This window comes from Schistocerca nitens, chromosome 5 (genome assembly GCF_023898315.1).
Source record: "Schistocerca nitens isolate TAMUIC-IGC-003100 chromosome 5, iqSchNite1.1, whole genome shotgun sequence".
Lineage (NCBI taxonomy): Eukaryota > Metazoa > Arthropoda > Insecta > Orthoptera > Acrididae > Schistocerca > Schistocerca nitens.
The window spans coordinates 227,993,559-228,009,734 of NC_064618.1; the positions used below are offsets into that span (position 1 = coordinate 227,993,559).

General features: G+C 42.9%; 1 protein-coding gene across 1 annotated transcript in view; it reads right to left on the reverse strand.

Annotated features, from left to right (window-relative positions):
- The window catches only part of LOC126259408 (cell division cycle protein 16 homolog), a 204,768-nt gene that overhangs the window by 142,385 nt on the left and 46,207 nt on the right, over window positions 1–16,176 (reverse strand). The gene's annotated exons all lie outside the window — the stretch shown is intronic.

Here is a 16,176-nt window from a genome sequence, read left to right on the forward strand (position 1 = left end):
AGAAAACACAATGGACAAATTTATATGATCTGTTATGGTTATGGAGGATAACACAGTGTCATCCTATCCCACAGTATAAATGAATTACCCAGTAGTACCATATTTGCTGCTGCATGGCACTGTTCTATTTACTGCTTCATTACAGGCATCACTGTGATAGCAGCATTCCACTTGTGCTAGCAAATGTTAAGATTATGGCAAATTCATTTCCTGTGAATGTATCATTCTGGTATGTTCAACTAAAAAAATGACATTGTGCCCTTTGAAGATGACAATTTATACAAAAGCACACTTCATTTGATGGTGATCCAGTGACAGAGCTTTGTGTAACACCATCCTCCCTTGCCAACCAGGAAAAAGAAAGAAGATCTGGGCTTAACACCCTATTAGTGGTGATGTCATTAGAGATGAAGTAAACATTCAGGTTAAACAAGGATTTGGAAAGAAATCATTCACATCCTTCTAGAAGCAATTGTTTTGCCTTGGGAAACTTAAATCTGGATGGTTGAACTGGGTTTTGACACCCTCTTTCCTGCAAAACAGGTATAAAGAAATAAAAAATCTGTAGCAAAAACACACGTTATTCACTCTGGTGCTCTCAAAGACTGGTACTGTTACAAAGTCTTGTTAATAAGTTAAAGGATCTCCGAGAGCAATGAAAAAACACTGTGCTGCAAGGCACCATGTAGACTAAATGTTGGTTGGACAACACGGGGACAAATAACATACACAATACAGGGTGTACATAAAGCCTGGGAACACTTTCAATTATTTGTTGCACAAGAACTAAACATTGCACAGATGTCATACATGTTGCTTTTGAAGAGAAACTCTGAAAGTTTTTTTTTTTTTTTTTTGTTTTTTTTTGTTTAACAAGCATTCGATATGCGAACCATGAGTGACCCAGTAGACGTCAATACGGCAGACGTCAATACGTTAATCGAATTCTTACCATACCCGTCCCAGCATGGCATCGTCGACGACTGTGGCAGGCGCTTCCCGTATCCTCTCCCGGAGCTCTGTTACATCACGTGGTACAGGCAGTACATACGGCAGATCTTTAATGTGTCCCTACAGTAAAAAGTCACATGAAGTGAGATCTGGTGATCAGGGAGGCCATTTCATGAAACAGCTGTCCCCTCCTATAGCACAGCCGATCCATCAATGCAGCAGCTCCGTGTTCAGGTACCCACGAACTTCACAATGAAAATAGGGTGGAGCCCCATCCTGCTGAAAGATGAATGGAGAGTCCGATTGCATCAGCCATTGCTGCAACAAGTCCAAGTAGGAATGTCCAGTGACAGTGCGCTCAGCGAAGAAGAATGGTCCGTACAGTTTGCGACGTGACAAGGCAAAAAAAAAAAAAAATTTACCTTTGGGGAATCATACTCAAATTCAATGTATTCGTGTGGATGCTTTGTACCCCAGATTCAACAATTATGCCTGTTCACTTTCCCATTAATGTGAAAAGTGGCTTCGTCGCTAAAAATTAAGTGATCAACAATGCCATCCCCATCCTCATTCAATTGTTGCAACTGCGAACAAAACTCAAAATGCTTGTCTTTGCTGTCGTCATTGAGCTTCTGCACTAGCTCCAATTTGAATGGTTTCATAGACAGCTTCTGTTGCAGGACTTCCCACACTGTCATTGGAGCCCTTTCGAGTTCACAGGATGCACGACACACCGATTTCTTTAGACTCCTTATGAAGTCTCTCGTACGCCCTCCACATTCACTTCACTCACACCGGGACAACCGCTTTTCTTTGCCGGACACAAGCAACCCGTCGTAATGAATTTGTTGTGTCAGTGGTAAATGGTCTTCCTTGTTGGTGGCTTCTTACCGTATTTGGTTCTAAACATCCGTTGAACAGCTGTAGCACACTTGTTTTTGTTGAACTCCAACACACAGAAAACTCGCTCCGCACCTGAACTCACCATGTTTGCGACTAGTGCTGACTATCGGCAAATTACCAAACTACAATGTGGTGGTATGCATGGGGGGGAAACAACCTTTCAGGGTTTCTCTTCAAAATGACATATGAATGATATCTGTACAATGTTTGGTTCTTCTGCAATAAATAACAGAAAGTGTTCCCAGACTTTCTGTACACCATGTATATCTGTATGAAATACTTAATGCTCTTGTAAAATATCCCTAGATGCAGTCCGCGCAGATTAGTCAACTGGTGCAGAAGCAGGTTGCACATAAAACGCTTTTAGGTGACACTACTTACAGCCAAGTCATTGGCCAGCAAAGTTGGTCAGGAGTTGAATGACGCCCAAAGAGTCACCGACAGCAATTGGAGATTCCAGGTAGTAATAAACATTCAATGGCTGTACAGGAAAGTTACCCACATACTATAACCCAGTGCGAAGATCATTAACATGTCTTAAGATGTGTAGCAAATATTGCATCTTCCCTGGCTGCAGACTTTGTGACAGCCTGTAGGTCACACATTTGTCAGACAGTTGATTACTGGCTTCAAAGCACTGTTCTGTATACTAAAGGTTTAGTCAGATGTATTTTCCTCACACAAACAAGCAGCCTGGTTTAGTGAATGTGGTATCGACAGTGTCACTGAGTACTGAGACTGGTGCAAGAAGTATCGACCACCGCAGAGATACTATATAGCAAGTGGTATTATGAGGCGCCAATGAGATGCTAGAAAGAAACTGTACCTCCCCTAGTTTTGAGGTGCCACCAATGTGTGTCTGCCCCAGAATGGTGTCGCCATAGGCCAGGAGGGCAGTTCTGGTAGGGGTCAGATCCTGCTCACTTCCAGGAAGTTCCTGTCGCAGTAATGGCATTGTGCTGCCTACTTGCCGTGACACAGCCCATGCCAACCATCAGGGAGTGAAAAGACTTCTGTCTCCTGTGAACTATGCCTATGTGCCAACACTATCAGAACTGTGTCAAAAAGTGTCTATGAACTTGTGTTTTCTAGTGGCTGTAGTGAAGCCGCAGTACAGCCATTCAGAATTTGTATCAATTCGCCACTCATTAATTGTGGCTCATTTAGTGTGTTCTGAACTGCAAGTTCACATGTGCAGTTTTACAGCTACAGCCTAGTGAGGCAGCAAAGATAAGCTTTGTTGTAATCAATAAAATATTACTAATTCAGAGTATTCTAATTAACTGTAGTATTACTAGCCACCTCTTGCAAAAGAAGTTGCATACAAGAAGTGATGCCAGAAATGCACCTTGCGATTAGCTCACTGTGGCATATCGCGTAAGTAGTCCTCTCTTGCAGCTGTGCTATTTCTCTGTTTGTGTGTGTTGCTATATTGGGTGTTCATGATGTCCCCTCCAGATGTATCTTCAATGCAAGCTATACAACTGCATGAACAAAGGATTGAGCAATTATAACAAGCACTGGAAGGAATTGTGGCACACCACAACAGCCACCCAAGCCTGTTCACATGGAAACAACTCAACAAACAGTACAAGTGCCTAAATTCAAAGAGTTTCTGGGCAAAGTGACCACTGGGCCGATTATGTTGTGCAGTTGACAGCAAACTTCAAAGCTACAGCATAACAAGCAATCAACATATTTACCATTTTCTCTCCACCATAGGCTCAGATGTATTCTGGTTCGTAGTAAAACTATTTCCAGATCACCAACCTCATGAGGTCCCCTACAATGAGTTAGTTGACAAACTGTCAAATCATTTTATGAAGTGTGATTGGAAAGTTTTAAGAATGGATCCGCTACTGCTTTCTGGTTTAGGGGACAGATACACGGAGGGTGGGGAGGGAGTCATTGCCTTGTCCTTGAACATCCTCTGACAGGAAACTGCATTTCCTTTATTCAGTTTGTTGTGGCAGCTGGTTGAGTGTGGGTCTGTTAGGACTTGTTGCCGGATTCTGTATGCATGAAAATGGACATGAAAACGGAGCAATGAGTTTGTGTGAAATTTTGTTTTAAAACCGGGAAATCAGCCCCTGAGACTTACGAACTATTAAAAACAGCTTTTGGAGATAATTGTATGAGCAAGTCAAATGTTTTTGTCTGGTTCAACAAATTTAAAAATGGCCGCGAATCATTTGAAGATGAATCACGGTCCGACCGTCCTTCCATTTCAAAAATGAATGAAAATGTTGTGAAAGTTTGTGGCTTAATGCTCTCTTATCGTAGACTTACAATTAGGAAGATGGCTGATGAAATTAATTTAAGTTTCTACGCAGTTCAGTCAATTTTAACTGAAGATCTGAACATGTGTCAAGTGTCCACAAAATTCATTCCAAAAGTGTTGTCAAGTGACCAGAGACAATACCGACTTGAAGCGTGCCAAGAAATGATTTACAGGACTAAAAATGACCCAGATTTGTTAAATATGGTAATTACAAATGACAAATCATGGGTATATGGATATGATACTAAAACCAAAGTGCAGTCTTCACAGTGGAAGACTCCAGGTTTACCACAACCGAAAAAAGCACAGCAAAGTCGGTCGAAGGTGAAGACAATGTTGGTGAATTTTTTCGATTCTCCTGGTATTGTGCACCATTAATTTACCCAGGGAGGACAGACAATTAACCAGTAATACTACAAATGTGTCCTTGAGCGTTTGCACGGAAATGTGCGGAAGAAAAGGCCTGCATTGTGGGAACACAGGAATTGGGTGCTACATCGTTGAATTTTTGACCAAATTCAAAATTCCTGTGCCTCCACAACCGCCATGTTCCCCTGATTTGGCCCCTGCGGACTTCTACCTGTTTCCTAAACTTAAATTTTCACTGAAAGGGAAGCGATTTGACTTGATTGAAGACACCCAGTCAAATACAGGGAGCGTCCTTAACACACTTCAGGAAAAAAATTTCCAGGAATGTTTCCGAAAGTGGAAACACCATTGGAGTTGGTGTGTTCAGTCAGAAGGAGACTACTTTGAACGAGATGCATCACAGTAGCATGTAAATACAACCATTGTACAATTACAAGCCCATTCTTAAAACTTTCCAGTCACACCTCGTAAATCACAAGTGCATGTAGCAGCTGTTCCTTGTAAGTTTCACACATTAAAGCAGTAGCCAGGACAGTTGTACAAACAGTGGTACACTACGTCATGGCCTTACGAGACAATGTCACATTCAGTGTTCATATCAGTTAAGTTACAGTAACATTATGATGAGAGATGCAATTACTCAGAACGTGTCTTATTCACATTTGTGCTGCCATAATAAAGCATTCAAATTCCAACCCCAGTACAGAATTGTCAATTACTGAGTCACAGGACATGATCAATGTTGTGGTATACACATTTTAGTATGATGCTACGCAAAATTCGAAAAGTTTGCTTTGAAAAATAGGGGTCGCTATGATTTTGCGTTTGGTGTGTATTGCACCATTTGTTGCTACGTATGTACAACCTAAAATGTTGAATTTTTCTTTGGACTTAGGAGAAAACGGATCCTATGTAGCATGCTCCCCCCCCCCCCCCCCCCTCATATCTCCTAAACCGCTCAAGACATCGAAATGAGATTTTGACGAATGATAGTACACAAGGAGAAGAGTATTTTGTCAATTCATAACTTTCTTATCTATGGCGATATATCAGTAGTTATACTTCCCCCTTTTTTTTTCTTCCACTCCAGTTACTGTAATTTTAAGAGTTATCGACAGCCAGTGAAACAAGTTTCCTAGTATGAAAATAAACATGAAATTTCTTCTCTAACATAACTGCAAACTGACACTATGGTGTTTTTCATAAGCTATTGAGATCTCCGATTGCCAATTACTTGTTTGATGAGGCACTCTGTTTCAGAATTCTGTGGCAAGAGCTGCTGTGAGGTGAGTTTGTGCAAATTACACCACGTTTTAGCAAAGTAAGTACAATTAAACCTGTCAACAAGAGAAATGTGTCCGTTACTCATAAATGGTGATGCTTCTTCGAATGAGAAAAGGTTAAAAATTCACACAAAATAAACTGCCAATTCTGTTGGAATTTTGGTTGAATATCCCTGTAACCCATCACGTTTTTTAACACTGAACAACTGGAATAGAAACTTTCCAAATGATTTTACTCCTTCTCTTGATCTGAGCACTATTAAAATAATGACGAGTGTTCCCTTCAGGCAGAGTGATAGGCACATGCCAGATACTGGTTACTCATCTACAGCTTGCCAAACTGACATTGTGTGATTCGCTAATAAAATAGTTCTTATTGAGAAAAATAAACAATTGATCTGTTGCACAACACAATGGTCAGTGTCTTGTCAGCAGCTGAGAATAATTTGCAAGACACGAACGCCTTGTGAGCAGGAGTTCATGTCGTCTGAAAAACATTGACATGAAAGTAGCTCTACCTTTGTCAGCAATACATTTCAACAAATTAAATATATCTAATCACCACACTCTTTCAGGATACTCAATACCTTCGTAATAATACTGATCATTTTTTTTTCATTTATGTAGCGTGTTGTATAATTAGTTTATTAATGCTGATAATGTGTATGCAACCATTGAAATGCTTTATCTCGTCACAGCGAGCCAATTGAAACATTGTTATTTGTGAGAGCTTTGACTGTTTCTACCTTGCAGTGGAAATGTGATGTCCACATGTACATAGTATACTGTCTCTTATTACACCCATATCCAAGTAACAATAGTGAAACTTATGTACTTCATATCTTGGACACTTTTTACCAGGAGCACAAACGGGTCGTATCTGTGGAAATTACACGTTTTTGACTTTTTGCAACAGATCTTAGAGATACATCAGCGTAACAGGCAGCAAGTAGATAACCTTGTTTTACTTTCCTGCCTTGCTTCTAAATCACGTGATTTTTATAATATTCCTTACTTCCTTATTCACTATCCTTACGATGAATCATCCGTCCCTTCTTACAATCTGAAAACATTGTGGAGGCAGAAGATGTAATCCCAGTGGCTAATGGCTGATCAGTTATTGAACTGTGTATTATTCTTGACAAAAGAATAAACAAAACAAAAGAACTATACAGATATATGTAACAGAAAACTATTATGTACTAACGAAAGGAGATGGATCGCTTTAACGGCGAAAAGTGAAACACTACTCAGGGATGATAAAACTCAGCATGCAGTAAGACCATATTTTTCGGATGGGCAATACTTCCATTGCCCATATGCACCATGCCAAAGTGAGCATATGGCAGGACTGCCTTCCCACTCCCCGCCTGACCCCTCCCGAAGTACTCGTGTGGCGTGCGGCATTAGAAATTGTGCCACAACCACAATGCTGCGCGACATGGTGCAGGCGCGTGTCGCGTCCCAGTCGCGTCACATCCCAATTTTCGCGGTCCCATTTCAACCTGTGAAGTTACAAAAATGAGCGCTGCACTGCGCCGTGCCACACTCTCAATTTGCACCTAGCGTTAAGACAGCTCAGGGGACAACTGCCCCCCCCCCCCCCTCTCCCCACCTCCCTCAGCTCAGGTCAGACAACCAGGTCACTTGTGAACCAGTTGCACTGTTAGGTCATGACACAGTCCGCACAATCATGAAGTCCTGTCCACATTGCTGTCAAATACTGATAGAGCACAGCGTCTGTACCGCAAAGCCAAGTCTTTCACATGTAGCAAACAAGGTCACATACAGCCGGTATGGTTAAGTATAGGTGGTGTTAGGCAGCTTTCTCATCCATGTCAGACAGTGATTTTAATGCAGTGAATATTGTATCTGCTACACAACAGTCCACCAATCCTGTTGTTGTCAGACTGCCAGGACACAGAATCTGAACTTCTCACTCAGCAATCCAGTAAGCTGTATATTCAGTTGTGTGTGTTCAACAAGTGTCTTAAGTTGCAGTTAGATACTACTGTTATGCTGTTATGAATGGTTAGGTAGCCCACAGCTTCAGCAACCACATAACCCGTTATCAGCATACAATGCACAACAAATTCAAGTGCTTCGAGTGTGCAGGTTACCAGCCACATTCACTGGTACTACTAAAACAGTGTTATTTCATGTTGTGTGCCCTCACGAGTCTACTAACATTTTTGGCATAGATACCTTTGACCTTTTTGGATTGTCAATTCATGGGAAGATGTTACAAAAATCAAACAATGGAAAATCCAGGATGGAATGTAACAATATTATGAAATTGGCCCCATTTTGGCCAGTTACTGTGCCCCCACTAAGAGAATCTCTGCTCTCGGAGACCAACACCTTCAGCCCATTACCCGGAAACTACCCTCCTCTGCCAAAGATACCAACCATTTCCTCACCGACTCTCCACAGTTCCTATCCCTTTACCAAATGGTGCCCTGCTTATCACTACTGATGGCACCTCTCTTTACACTAACAACGCTAATGCCCATGCCCTTACCGCTATTTAACACTACCTTTCCCAATGCCCGACAGATTCCAAACTAACAACCTCCTTCCTAGTCACCATGACCAACTACATCCTCACCCACAATTGCTTCTTCTTTGAAGGCATTACCTACAAACAAATCCGGGGCACAGCTATGGGCACGCACATGGCGCCAACCTATTCATGGGCCATGTAGAGGAATCCTTCCTAAACACCCAGAATCCTAAACCCCTCACCTGATTCAGATTCACTGACTACATCTTTGCAATTTGGATCAAGGATGATGACACCCTATCCACATTCCTCCAGAACCTCAACAGCTTCTCCCCTAACTGCTTCACCTAGTCCTACTCAATGCAATAAACCACCTTCCTAGATGTTGACCTCCCTCAAATACGGCTAGATCAGGACCTCTGTTCATATCAAATCTAGTAACCACATGCAATACCTCCAGTTCAACAGCTGCCACCCATTCAATACTGAGAAGTCCTTTCCAAATAGCCTAGCCACCGTTCGTCGTCGTGTCTCCAGTGATGAGCAGTCCCTCTCAAAATATACTGAGGGTCTCACTGAGGCCTTCACAGACCCTAATTATTCTCCCAACCTTGTACAAAAACAAATCTCCCGTGCCTTATCTTTCCAGTCTCCCACAACCTCCCAAAGGAACATTCCCCTCGTAACTCAGTACCACCCAGGACTGGGGCTACTGAATTACTTTCTAGGCCAGGGTTTCGACTACCTCTCATCATGCCCTGAAATGAGAAATGTCCTGCCCATTATCGTTCCCACCCATCCCACAGTGGTAATCTGTTGTCCACTGAACATACACAATATACTCACCCATCCCAACACAACCCTGCTCTCAAACCCTCATCTCATGGCTCATATTCCTGTAATAGACCTAGATGCAAGACCTAGATGTAAGATGCAAGACTGTCCCATACATCCTCCCACCAGCACCTTCTCCAGTCCGGTCACAAACATCACCTACCCCACCAATGGCAGGGCTACCGCTAAGCTGCAACCACTGGGCTGCATCTTATATGGGCATGACAACCAACAAGCTGTCTGTCTAGATTGAATGGCCACCGACGAACTGTGGCCAAGAAACAAGTGAACCATCCTGTTGTTGAGCACGCTGCCCACCATGACATCTTTTATTTCAATGACTGCTTCACAACCTGTGCCATATGGATCCTTTCCAACAACACCAGCTCTTCTGAACTGCACAGGTGGGAACTGTCCCTGCAATACATTCTACATTCCCATAACCCTACTGGCCTCAACCTTCATTAGTTACCGTCCTCACCCATCCAGCCCCTTCCCTGTTCCCATTATAGCACTACACAGCCTTCATTACATCAACATACTAAGTCTTTTTACTTCTCTCCTTTTCTGCTACCTCTCCTCCCTCCCCCCTCTCCCCTGCCCTCCGTCTAATCTCCCGACTGCACCTAGCTGCCCTACCCTTTCTCCATCTCGTCCTTGCGTGCTCCCCCAGCAGCACTTCACTGTCCCCCACACCTGCCCTGCCATCCCTGCGTTTGCTAGTGTGTGTGTGTATGTGTGTGTGTGTGTGTGTGTGTGTGTGTGTGCGTCATCTATTTTTGACAAAGGCCTTATTGACCGAAAGCTTATATTGTGACAGTCTTCTTGTTGTGTGTCCGCAGCTCGTGGTCGTGCGGGAGCGTTCTCGCTTCCCACGCCCGGGTTCGATTCCCGGCGGGGTCAGGGATTTTCTCTGCCTCATGATGACTGGGTGTTGTGTGCTGTCCTTAGGTTAGTTAGGTTTAAGTAGTTCTAAGTTCTAGGGGACTGATGACCATAGATGTTAAGTCCCCTAGTGCTCAGAGCCATTTAAACCATTTTTTTTTTTTTTTTTTTTTTGTGCCTCTCTGCGACTCAGCATCTTCGCTATATGGCGAATAGCAGCTTTCATAACACTGAAGATGTTACAAGTTAATTTATCTGTGTTTTCAGCCAGTATTAATGATTATGTGACAAGTACAGTTCTCTGTTCCATGGTAGTTTAGGCAATGCCCAAGGGTTCAAGGTCCATGTGACACTGGAAGACAAAATGCAGCGCGAGTTTTTTCGTGGTCATCCTGTCACTTACACATTAAGGAACTGAGTTGCTGCAGAGTTGCAGTGGTTGCAGGACAGTCATGTCATTAGACCAGTGTTGGCTAGCCAATGGGCGTCACTCTTGATGGTCCTTACTAAATCGTCAGGCAGGTTGAGACTGCGCAGATTTCTGAATTAACCTTCAGCTCCAAACTGTTGTTGATTTTTTTCTGTTGTCCCACCCTGAGGATTTGATGGACAAATTAGGTCAGGGTAATTTCTTTTCAAAAATTGATCTCCAAGAAGCCTACCTGCAACTGCCATTAGATGAAGAGTCAAAGAAAATTTTTGTAATCAACAAATACAAGGAATTATCCCAGTTTCCGCAGTTACCATTCGGTAGCACTTCCACCCCAGCTATTTTCCAAAGGTATCTTGAGCAACTGACTTCACAAGTACCTTCTTGTCTTAACTACTGAGATGATATAGTTGTCTCTGGATGTATTCCAGTAGAAGACTTGTAAAATTGAGAGGCACTGTTTCAAGTGTTGTACAAAGAGAGACTGATGAACAGCCACTTTAGGTCTGCCATCTTTCTCACTGAAATTGAGCATCTTGGCCACATGCTTAATGTGCACAGCATCCATCCATCACAGTCACACTTGGTGGCCATTCACAAATTGCCTGTACCTATCAATGTATCAGAATTGCAAGCAGTAATGGGGAAGCTAACCTATTACATCTGTTTTATCCTGAAAGTTGATCAAATCACACCCCTAAATTGGTTGCGCCGCAAGGGCGTTCCATTCATATGGTTGGCTGAATATCAGACCGCTTTCCAGTGGCTGAAAGATGCACAATTAAGTGATTGGTGTTTGGTCCACTTCGACCAAGCAAACCTGTCATTCTTGCAGTACACGCCTCATCTCATGGCATTGGTGTGGTGTTGCCACACCGAGTGGGCTCCAATTGACAGGCCAACTGCATTTACATCAAAGACACTGACCAAGGCCAAACACAACTACAGTTAACTCGAAAAGGAGGTGATGGATATCATTTACAGGGTCATACACTCTCATGAAACCTGTGTGGCCGCCGCTTTTCTCTAGTAACAGACCACAGATGGCTCTGTCCGTGTCCTCTCAGCCTGTCCCAACACATACAGCATAGAAGTTACAACAGTGGGCCCTTCTCTTATCCAATTACCAGTATGAGTTGGCATATCGGCCCCCTAGCAAACACTCCAATGCCAACATCCATTTGAGGCTCCCTACTGACTCCGAGGCCACATTTGATTCTTCCAAAGATTCGGTGTCGTCAAGTATTGAGAGTGTCAGAAGAGGTATTGACCACCACAGAGATAGTGAACAAAGTGGTATCACGAGGCGTCAATCGGATGCTAGGAAGAAGCCATGTCTCCCCTATGTCTGAAGCATCTCTGCCCTGAAACGGCACCTCCAGAGGCCAGGAAGGCAGTTCTGGTAGAGGTCAGATCCTGCTCACTTCCAGGAAGTTCCTGTCAAAGTAACGTGGTCGTGCTGCCTACTTGCCGTGAGACATCCTGTGTCAACTGTCGAGGAGTGAAGAGTCTTCCATCTCCTGTGAACTGTGCCTACGTGCCAACACTATCGGAAATGTGTCTACATGTGTTTTCTAGTGACTGTAGCTAACCCACACTATGGCCCTTCAGAAGTTGTATCAATTCATCACTCAGTAATCGTGGCTCATTTAATGCATTCTGAACTATGGGTCCACGCGTGCAGTTTCATAGCTACAGCCAAGGCTGGCAACCAAAGGCAGGTTTTATTGTAATTAAGAAATTATTACTTATTCAGAGTGTTCTAATTACTGTAGTATTATTAGCCACTTCAGTGTCCAAGAAGTTTGACACAACAGTATTTTGCAAACCATAGGAAAACCCGAAGAACAGTGGGCCTATGTGATTTTCAGGAAAATGTGTAATTTTATCTGGAAAGTGATTTTGCACTGTCCATACATCTTCGGTATAGATGGTACATGCTACAGTGCAGATGACATTAAGAGAAAGAACCAAAAATAATGCCAGGAAAACCTAGGCCTAATAAAATACCTAAACCCCCCACCCCACACACACACAAACTGTGGTTTGTTAAGCAACATGTAACTCATGAACACCAGATTGTAGCTGCCTCCAGGAGGCTCCCGTTTGTCCAACCTGTATTTTTCATCTGGTTGTCAGCCAAGGTTTTTGAAATCATATCTTCTATATTTTATTTGTAATGAATCGCTATATGAGCCTTTCTTTCTTATTTTAAGGTCTTTGGAGATGTTAAAAAACTGGTGTCTGTTGGCTGAAAGGTCCAATTTCTTAATGTAACTTAGTACTGAAGGTGATCAGAAACATGTGGCACTAAATTTACAGATTGGATGTAACAGGCTGTTCCAACAGTGCCTCATAGTACAGTAGCAGCCTGGTGTGCTCCCTGCAGTGGCTTAGAACTCATGTGGTGTGGGAAAGTAAACTCAATGCACCCTGACTGCATGAAACCAAAACTGATACAATAAGCTGTATACAGATGGTAACAGCTACAGTTATGAAAGCACTTTGCCTCAACAGGAAGAAAAATTTATATTTATTGATAGGGTTGGGATTCTGTAGTGTATTAGTTGTAACAACATACTTAATTCTGCCAATAACTGTAACACACAGCATCATTACACATTCCTCCAGGCAGTACATTACAAGCAAGTTGATAGCAAAGCTCACAGAGGGCTAGTGGCCCGGCTAAAGAGCGACATACCAGGCAATATATGTAAAAAAGTATTATTAGCACAAAGTTGTAGACGTATGCAGTAACAGATTGTGTAATGTACGAGGGTCACTCCAAAAGAAATGCACACTCGTTTAGTAAAAATACAGTTTTCATTCTGCATGTGTGAAAGTTTTACAGTGTGTAGATACATCCTTCCTGCTTGACATTAGTCAGAAGCAACGTGCTGTCATAGAATTCCTGTGCTATGAAAACGAGACAGTGGGAAACATCCACAAGAGGTTGAAAAAGGTGTATGGAGATGCTGCTGTCGATCGCAGTACAGTTAGTCGGTGGGCAAGCAGTTTACGTGATGAAAGCGAGCACAGCAATATTGAGGATGTCCTCGCAGCGACAGGCCTCGAACTGCACACACTCCAGACAATGTGCAGAGTGTTAACGAACTGGTGACTGCTGACAGACGCATCACAGTGAACAAGTTGTCACGCTACGTTGAGACAGAGGAAGTGTTTGCAGAATACTGAAAGTGTTGGCGTTAAAAAAAGTTTGTGCCAGGTGAGTTCCCAGGATGTTGACAGTGGCTCACAGAGAAACAAGAAAAACGGTACTAGTGAACTTTGGGAACAGTGCGAGAATGGTGGAGATGAATTTCTTGAAAGAATTGTGACAGGTGATGAAACATGCCTCCATCATTTTTCACCAGAGACAAAGAGGCAATCAATGGAGGGGCATCATGCAAATTCACTTTAGAAAAAAAAAATTCAAAACCACACCTTCTGTGGAAAAGTTATGGCTATGGTGTTTTTCGATTCCGAAGGACTCTTGCTTATGGACATCATGCCAAGTGGAACCACCATAAATTATGATGCATATGTGACGACACTGAAGAAACTACAAGCTCGACTGAGTCATGTTCGACCACATCGGCAAAAGTAAGATGTTTTGCTGTTGCACGACAATGCACGGCACATGTCAGTAAAAAAACCATGGAAGCGATCACAAAACTTGGATGGACAACACTGAAACACCTGGTTTACAGTCCTGACCTGGCTCCATGTGACCATCATCTCTTTGGGAAACTGAAAGACTCTCTTCGTGGAACAAGGTTTGAAGACGATGACTCTCTTGTGAAGGCTGCCAAACAGTGGCTCCAACAGGTTGGTCCAGAATTTTACCATGCAGGTATACAGGCACTGGTTCCAAGATGGCGTAAGGCAGTTGCGAGGGATGGAAATTATGTGGAGAAATGAAAATATTGTTCCTAAAGGATGTATCTACACACTGTAAAACTTTCAAACATGTAGAATAAAAGATGGGTTTTTAAAAAAATAGTGTGCTTTTCAGTTGAATGATAGTGAAGAAAACTTAAGAAAGGCAGCTGTTTGAGAACACTACGAAGTCGGTCACATTACAGCGAGCAGTATCCAGTGAGACCTCTTTTAAAGTTGTGTATGGCAGCTGTTGTGGCATGTTTATTTCCTATGGAGCTGAAGACATTAGAAAGGGTTTGTCTTTCAAAGCAATTCTGGACATAGCAGCAGAGTTAGACACACATCTCAGGAAAAGGAATGGCTGCTTCATTACCTGAGCTATCTGGATCCTTTCCTCTACCACCAGCTTTTCTGAACTGCGCAGATGGGAGTTATCCTTGCAAGACATTCTCCACTCCTGAAATCATCCCAGCCTCAACCTACAGTACGCTACTGCCCCCCCCCCTCCCTCCCCTCTCTCCTTATAACTCCTCCCTATTCTTGTCTCCTACCCTCTTTGTGTGATGCCCTCTGCCAATGCATCCAACAGTCTTTCCCCTTCCCCACTCATCTCTCTTTTTGACTCCACCCTCCCCTCCTCCGTCCTGCTCCACAGTCTCACAACACTGCACCTATTAGCAGTCTTAGTCACTGCATGTTCCATGAGACAGAGCTCTTCACTCTCCTCACCAGTACACTATCTTCCTTTTCTGCAAAGGCTTTGGCCGAAAGCTAATGTGTAACTGCCTTTCATTGTGCCTGTCTGCAACTCAACATGTCATCTTTACAGTGAGTAGTAATCTAGCTATCCTCACATTGTCGAAAAGTAATGAAGCATTCTCTGAAAGAAGTTGCATAAATATTCAGTCGTATTTTGATAAGATTTCAGACTGATGCACAGATTGGTGGCTTGCTTTAAGGGCTCAGAAATTATAAATTGTGCACTTCACAAAATGAAAAAATATCATAGTACCCTACAACTATAATATCAGCGAATCACAGTTGAAAGTGGTCAACTCATGAAGATATCTCAGTGTAACACTTTATACTAATATGAAATGGAATAATCAAATACACTCAGTCATGCATAAAGCAGGTGGCAGACTTTGGTTTATTGGTAGAATACTGGACCAATGCCATCAATCTACAAAGAAGATTGCTTATAAATCACTTGTATGACCCATGTTTGAGAGTTGCTAAATTATGTGGGATCTGTACCAAACACAACTAGTAAGAGATATTGACAATATTATGAAAATGATAGATTGCTATTCACCTTGTAGAGGGGGTGTTGAGTCCCAGACAGGTACTACAAAAATACTGCTATACATTTAAGTTTTGTGGCCAAATGGCCTTCTTCTAAAGTACAAAACCAAACACACATTTACCCCAGAACAATTCAGACACACATTACTCCTATCTCTGGCCACTGAGGCCAGACTCCATACAGCAACTGCACCTGAGGGTAGAAGCAGTCTGTGGGAGATGGAGTTAAGGAGGAGGCTTTGATGGAGGTAGGAGGAGGCTGAGGTGGAGAGGGGGGGGGGGGGATAGCATAGTAAGGATGGGGAAGGTGTACTGGTGCTTGTGGGAGCATGCAGGAATGTGAAAGGGATGTGGTATGGCTGCTAGGTGCAGTTGGAAGGTTTGGGGTGTTGGGTGGTGGGGGGTCATAAAAGAAGAGAAGTAGAGCAGAGGAAAGACTAGTGGGTGCACTGGTAGAATAGAAAGCTGTGTAGTGTTGGAATGGGAGCAGGGAAGGGGACAAGTGGGTGAAGTAGAGGGACTAGCAAAGGTTGAGGCCAGAAGGTTTATG